The following is an 8,358-nucleotide window of genomic DNA, read 5'->3' as shown; positions in this document are numbered from 1 at the left end:
TGAAACGACGGAGTCACCTGTGTTCACGAACACGGCAAGAAGAGGGGTGGACACCGCGCTCATCTCCCACTCTGATACTCTGAGAAGGACCTTGTTGACGACGTCGAATTCTTCGAAATATGTTGACTTTTGTATCTGTATTTTGTTGGATTCCGATCTTCTAGATCAGAAACCCTTTCCTTCTTCTCTGGGCGCAACCCCCTAAAGGAGGGGTTTCGTCGACTGGAATAATGACTTTCCACTCTTGCCATGTTTTTAGAGTATGACAAAATCTTTTTCTTTCGTTACTTATTTAGAAAGGTTGCATTAACACGTTATGTGCCGAAAATCATCCCCTAAAATTCCCAGAAAATCTAAATAATTTGATTAATGAAACCGAAACTAGATAATTAACATTTATCATAGTAACTATTAGTTTAACTCTTCTGCATTCTAAAAGCCGTAATAACATTCAGTTTCTTCAAATACATCATTATAAAAATGAATTTCAAAACCTAGTTAAAAATTAGTGTCACCCATACGTGACCAACGCGTTACTCAACAATGTTAATATTGACAGAATATAGCGGATTTAGATCCACTTAAATGTAATGTAATCTACTTAATGTAAACATCACTATTTTGTTCTTATATCATTGTCTTGATGTTGACGAGATCTTGTTTAGTCAACTCCTTAAGTCAATAATTTAAATTTTCTGCAATGTTTATGTACTTGAGAATTTTTGCTTGTCTTTCCATCAAATCATCAAAAACGGTCATTTTTAGGAATTTATTATAGAGAAACTAGATGATGTACAGCTTAAAGGTGTTTGTAATGTATTCGGGTATGATTGAATGTTATTGACAAATTATTGCATGCTGTATTTAGTGGTGATTATTCTTTAAAACACGAAAGAAATACATCCAAGATGGATATACATATAAGTACCGATTCCTTAACTTGAAGATCAAAGAGTAATATTAATGTAACATTCTTAATGGTTAGACTTTTCAACCCCTTGGTGGTTGCAACTTTTAAAGTGAGAAATTGTGGCGTCTATCCTAAGATGTATAACATTTCCACTTATTAAAACAGCAGGGAGACAATATCCGGGATCAAGGAACCGAACAAAAATCATATATAGTATACCGACGAAGGTCAATATCCTGCTCATTTAACTTGGTGGAGTACTGTAAGATAGTCGAGCAATACTTTCGTATCTTTTCATCTCATACTTCTATCCAAGAAGAGATTTGAAATTTTAATGTCACTATCCTTTCTGAATTGCAAAATGAGATATATGTCTCTCGACTCTTGATTTGGCCATCATACTTCAAACAACGATTGTTTTATATTATTATGATACTATTTATTGTGATGTATAAGAAAAACTCAATAATAAATTGAGAACGAAACATAGCAATAATTTAGTATTCGATGCCAGAAAAAATGCAATCTTATGTTACATAAGTCGTTCATTTAAGCTTTTATTTATACTAGCTACTTTCGTGAAGCGACTGTTTTATCATTAAATTTGAGCTAATCCGCCGAAGATTCCAATATTACGCTATCGTGTCGCAGCCAACCATAAATCACGCATTTCTGATGAGTTCGTGATCTTAGTTTTGCGCATGCGGATTGCAGTAGAGAGTGGGTCGGGTCTCGACAATGTGAAACAACGCGATGCATTTTTCAGTAATCGTTGCGAAACATTGAATTCGCACTTTTTAGGAAGCACATTCTTAATTTTTGCTCGAAATTTTTTAACAAAATCTTGTTCTTCATCTACTCTCCGAGAAGCATGTCACAAACTTCGTAGTGCATAGCGCATTCATGTTTCAACTGCTAATCTAAAACGAAATATTTTTTATTTTTCTTTATTCATGTATAAAACTATGGCAGTTCGATACTAGATAATTGATCACTTTTTCAGTATTCATTTGTATCGCACCTTCCTACTAATCTCATGATCGTATTAGTCCACCTTCATCCCTCTGCAAAATGCTTCGAATTCCCGCATTTTTACATGAAATGTCCTTATACATATGTATAATCTACGAAATCAATCATGTTTGCATTTGTCACATCTCAAAATATTTTAAATTTCCCAATACACACATTTCTAGACAAAATGCATTTATCATAAAATTAATTGTCGGATTAGTTTTTTTATTATGTATACGTTCTAGGCTTTCTTCGAATCTTATATTCCTTTCTGGCTCTGCTCAACCCCCAGTAAAATATTTCAAATTCCCCAATGCGAACTTACACAATATACACTCTTACTACTATTTCCATTCAGTGCTCATTCGTCCCATCTAAAGTACCACGTCTAGTTCCGAGAACTAGTTTCTGCCTGACTTGCCTACCATCATTTTCTATATTGCGGTAACCTACCTGGTTTATCTATCTATCTACTTCAACCTCTGTGTCTTACGGTATAGCACTTGTAATTTTCCTTCTAAATCCCTTTCTCCTAATATCCTTTCCTTATTTTACCTAGAGCTCCGCTCTAATCCCGCTCGGCTAAACCCGTTCTTAACACTTCGTCGTTGGGAATTAAAAAAGGAAGCGACAAAGGAAGTCGCCAATTCTCGGATTATCATGTTTCGCATTATAAAGCGATTTCCTCCATGCAAATCACGCTATCGAAAGAATTACACGCCACAATTACCCGCGTTTCTCACTTCAATAATTAAAAGACATATTTCTCTTTCCATCACACTTTTCCTAACTCGAATAATTTTCTCCGCCTTCTTTTGATAGAAGTACATATATAACTTTTCGGGCTCCCCCGTAACCTTCAGTATTTGAACACAAGCAATTTCGTCGCAAGTTAATCCTTTACTACATGTTTCTAAATTACGTTCGCATATTTCTAAGGTTGATAGGTAAATGTCGGAAAAGAAATAAGAAAAGCTACGCCGCGGGTATAGCTCGCCTTATTTTCTTTTGGCGGTGTCCGCGCCTGAAAGTTTATGATAGAATTTTCAGTCGGGGTACGAGCACGTTCAAACAGGTTGTTGACCTAGACACATAGCTCCCTATATTATTATACAGGTTCAACACTTGCGTTTCAAGCCGACTCCACTTTTCCGTCGCGCGACAATCACGAGCGGTTTCTCTGTTCCTCTCACCGTCCCGTATTTTTCATACGTTTTTAATGCGACGCCAGTATAACGTGAAACAGCTCGATGGCAATCGGATCTGTGAACGTAACAAATACTGACCAACTTCTTCGCTTATGTCTACACTGTTTATCAGAGATATTTCTCTATCCGCGATCATCGAAATTTTTCTATTTTATGGACTGTGAAAAACGTAGAACACTGTTTTGCTAATCTTTCTCTGTGAATCTATGGGAAGGCAACTTTAAATCAGTACCCTGCTTTTTCAGACTGTAAACTGTGTCACACTGGGTCTATCTGAAAATTTTGCAGAAGTTTAAAATACTTTTTAAAGGAAGTTAAAGGAATTTCATATTTGTAATAGATTGTCGTAATTGAGAAACAGGGTTGCTAACAGTTGGTAACTTTTATATCTATTTTGATTGAAACGATTTGATAATTTTGTATTAAAGGAACAAATTATTAGTTATCATACGCGTATAATTTTTTGCCTGTTATTGTGAAAAAGAACATGTAGGAAATTAAATTTAAATAAGGAGCTGTCTTTTAAGGATAATTTAATATAGACAATGATAATCGAATTTGATATAATAAAGAAAATTTCCTTGATATAACAAATAAAACTCATAAAATGCATTATGCAATTTTGAATAATCTGATGCACACATGCGTACTTTTTGTCAGTCAGCCATTAGACCGCAATTAGAATATGCATTCATAACAAAAATCAGTAAATGTAAAACAGTACAAATATAAAAAATTATCGAAACAAGAAAGAAATGTCTGTAATATCGATGCAAAAAAATTGCATTGTGTTTAAAAATTCATGGCGTGATAATTATTGTTATAATTACTGACGGTATTAAGTTTCGATGAATGAACACTGGTAAGAATATAAGAACTAACAGCGAGTCTTTTTGTGTGTCACTGGATCATCAGTCATTGTTGGCCGATAAAAAGTGACAATGATTCATTATCGATTCAAGCAGCGCGACGCCGCAAAATGATCGGCCTTCTATGCACTATAACGTTACGCACAGCGTGTTAGTTATTTTAATTACACTTGACTGCATCACCGCGCATGTAAATGCCACGTACGAGTTATTGACCCTAAATCAATCGATGCCATTCCACCTCGTGGCGTGTGTTAGTGAATGGAGATCACTTTAGTTTTTCATCACCGAAAAAAAGAGAAAGAACAAGTCGAACACGTTTTTCTTCCATTATTCAACGATTCTGTTTCCAATTTGTCCTAGTTACATTGGATTAACTCTTACACTGCGAACGTTGTTTTTTTGGGAAAAATGTTTGCAATGGAATTGGAACGTCTGGTAAAAATATCGAACGTGTGAACTCTGTTATCACGTGAAACGACAGCGTGCATATTATCCAGGAAAACTGTGGATAACGTACGTGGTCTTCAAAAAAGGATTATTTTCATTAGTTTTCATTAAAATGTACAAAGTGATCAAAGGCAATGACCTAAACTTTCATCTTAGCCCAAATAGGCTGAGGATCGATGATTAAAGCAATATCCTGGAAAAGTAGAAGTATGAAAAATGCTAAATATTTCGTGTACGAAATATTCTGTTCGAAGGGGATAGCCTTGCGGAGACACTTTCTTGTCGGATGTTTGAAGGACATTTCAAGCTGGATTAGATCTAAACTCGCACGGCGCAGGTGCTTACTGCAGCAAGAACCGAGTGTATTAAATATCCGAAGAAAAAAAAATAGATGCAAGACTGTTTAATGACATTTTTCTAATTAAGAGATTTTTCTGCCTGCTAACACAATTGCATATTTGAACAACTGTTGATGATTAACTTACTCTTTCACGTTGCAACAATCCATAGACTATCGTTTCCGAATGTTTCGATTTCGTCGATTCTTATAGTATATGATTTAATAGAAAAAAAGTTCGATAGGAAAGTTTAAGAAAAACTCTGACGATAGCAGCTTACGTAACGATTCGTTGGCGGCATGGCAGCTTTTGTTCCGCATTGTCCAATAAGAAATTTGTACAGTTACACAAACTACGTGACGTTTATGAGCAATGCACCCAATCGTCTCAAATGGAGGTTCAAGAGAAGTTCAAAGAAAGTTTCGATTCGTTAAACGAATTATTCATTTTTCAATTTCACCGTATCAATGTCTGATGTTACATAAAATAAACGATGAATAGCACTGAAGTTAAACAAACTGTTCAACAAGTTGCAATGCATTTCTACCCTGACGTGAACAAATTTTGCAAAAATATATGTTTTGATACTTATACTGTCAGATAATTACAAAGCCTAAAAATGATCGACTGGCATCGTTTAACGACAACGCTTATGAAACCTTAAAGGGCCCCCTAATTTTCAGAAAAGATCAAGTCGCAATTACGTGCATTCGAACAGAACACTCAGGATTTACACGTGACATCCCGTAAACTAAACAAAGTCCTCCCGAATGCACTTTATATGATGTGCTCCATCATACATTACTTGAACCTGGACAATGACAACATAGAGAACGTCCTCCTCTTCTTTAAATCTATATGTCTGGTTATAGTTTTCTGTTATAGTTACTCATGTTATATAATATAGATTTTAATTATAATCTCGAATATAAGTCTTTATGTATAGTGAACTGTATAAATAAATTTATAATAATAATAATGATAATAATAAAACAAATGCAATTGTACCCAATATTCCGTCAAATATCTCGATATATATTTTTGTGTACCTCAATTATCTCACTCGCTTAACTGTGCAATTTCTAATAATTCGCGACAATTAATGCGGTGGTTTTACTATATTCCGCTTGTATATTTGCACGAAGGAAAAGTGTTCCTGTAGGCAAATTCAAACGATGATGTGCGCACGTTGCATTAGTATTCTATTATTATATATGCAACATACTGCATATTAAATAGTTCAACGAGCATATATAGCTTTCACCTTCAGACGTTTCGCAATACCTCGACACGTGACGTAAAGTCAAGTTTATTATACAGGATGTTTTTAATCCTGTAGATCATGTCGTGAAAATCAATTATTGGCTATGATGTATGAAGATCATCCCGTGTGATAGTGGACAACGTAATATGATGTAATTTTCACATGAAAATCCGCGACGGCGTTGCATGTACGAAATTTTAGTAATTAAGAGACATGCCATAATTATATGCTTCTATTAAACGCTTATAGTCAACAATTATTATACAATTATCTTGTATTACTTCAAGAAAGCATATGCGTCACAATTTCCCGATTCAATTTAAAAGTTCATTATTTGTTGACATGAATGAGTTCTACGTTTTTACAATGCAAAACGGCAGTTGTGTCGTTAACGTCTTCGTCGGAAGCGATCTTAAATCACCTGATTATTTGTTGACGAAAATGACTCCACATTTGTGCAGTGCAAATTCATCTTGAGCTGGCACGTTGAAATTTGCCTACTACAAAATTCCCTCCAGTTTCTGTATTCCTCGAATTCCGATTAAGAAACAAACAATTTTTCTTCACTCTGCATGATATTTGAATAGAGAACAATAATCTTATCTAATTGCGAACAGAAAAGAAATATAAATGTAAACTCCGCGATATCTACAGTATCTGTGACAAAAATTTAACACTGAGGTGCGATAGATTCGTACACAAATGGAAAGTGTTTGAGATCGAGGAAACTAAAAACAGTGAAACGAGATCCAAATACGATAATCGGCGTCGCCAACGATCTATGCGCCGATGCGACAATAAATAACGAAGGAGAAGTCGTAAACGATTATAAAACAGAGTCAGATGCCCCTGATGGGCGGCAATTCGTATAGCACCGGCACAAGGTAGCAGGTCAGTCACTTCGTAAACAGTGGTGTAGTAAGTAGGATATATGGATGGATAGATGAACTAACATTGCGTTTTTCCGATACTTTTTTTTGTAAAACCTACTTATCACGATGTAAAACCTATACGACCTAATTTTTTATTCACAGCTGTCGACTGTACAGTTTCCATTCCAATTAGTTACTTTTTATTTGTTTCGAACAAAGTTTATAACTGATCATTATTAGTTCCACTAATCGTGATCCTCAGATTAGTTGATATGAACAAATGTTTCTCTTACCTTTTATGTTCAATTATGTGCAATGGTGGAAATTACTGATTTGTTACAATGCTTGATCGTAAAAGGTAAATGTTTTATGTTAAGACTTCAAGTCATTAAAAAAATATTATGCGAAACATTAAAATTTCACTTACATGCATTTTTATACGACACAAATATAATAGAAATGATCGTTTTCCTTGATTTTGGAAATTGAACTGAACTGTTTCACCGTAAAATGGAACCTTGAGGAGTTTATCCTTCTCCAAGGGCATATGATAATGGATTCTTCGAATATGTTCTCCGGTAGTTCAAAGCTTGAGATGAGCTTACTAATATGTTATATGCTTTACAATAAAGCTTTATTCCTTTCGCAATTATTAATGCTCCAGTAATCTATTATGTGGACATTGAGAAGATTCTTCGTACATGCTACAGAAAATATTTCAGATTAGTACGTGCGCCTTCGTGAGGTATTTCTAAGTTTCAAAATTAGAAATATTGTTTATAACAATTTATAAAGTGTAATGTCACATGATAGATATATCTTTTAAATTAAATTTTGAGCTTTTATGCATATAATGCCGATTGTTTTGTGTTGATAACCGTGATACTATACGAGTTCTGATTTTTTACATGAAGTTATGCTCCAAATTTGTAACTCTAATAACTCGAAATGTTTAAACAATATCGAGGAACGAATAAATAAATAATAAAATATAATAATAATAAATAATAAATAAATGTATATAATATATTTTAGAATTGTTAAATCGGAGTGAGTTATCGGATGCTGCAGATTTGATTAATATAAATTATAGTAATTATTGCATTATATCAGCTTACATGGGAGGACAAATCGAGACGTGTGTTTTATTGTGAATTCTGTGTAGTGACGTCCACTGAAGTAGCATGTTTACATCTAGTCTACTACAATCGGTCAATATTTGATTCGGCAAAAGCATTTCCGTGTTCCGATTTTGCATGTTCTGTTAACTGCGAGAACATATTTGCATAGTTTAATGCATGATTCGTATTAGTTTTTCTTCTATCAATACAACTTTTTGTCATTATACTTATTTTGTCGTAATAGTTGTTTATTATTATATCGTAATGTGTATTCGTTTCTCATTATGTCGTAATATTCATTTGCCATATGAG

The sequence above is a fragment of the Megalopta genalis genome, chromosome 6 (assembly GCF_051020955.1).
Source record: "Megalopta genalis isolate 19385.01 chromosome 6, iyMegGena1_principal, whole genome shotgun sequence".
Taxonomy (NCBI): Eukaryota; Metazoa; Arthropoda; class Insecta; order Hymenoptera; family Halictidae; genus Megalopta; species Megalopta genalis.
The sequence above is the reverse complement of the archived record's forward strand: the minus strand, read 5'-3'. Positions refer to the sequence as shown.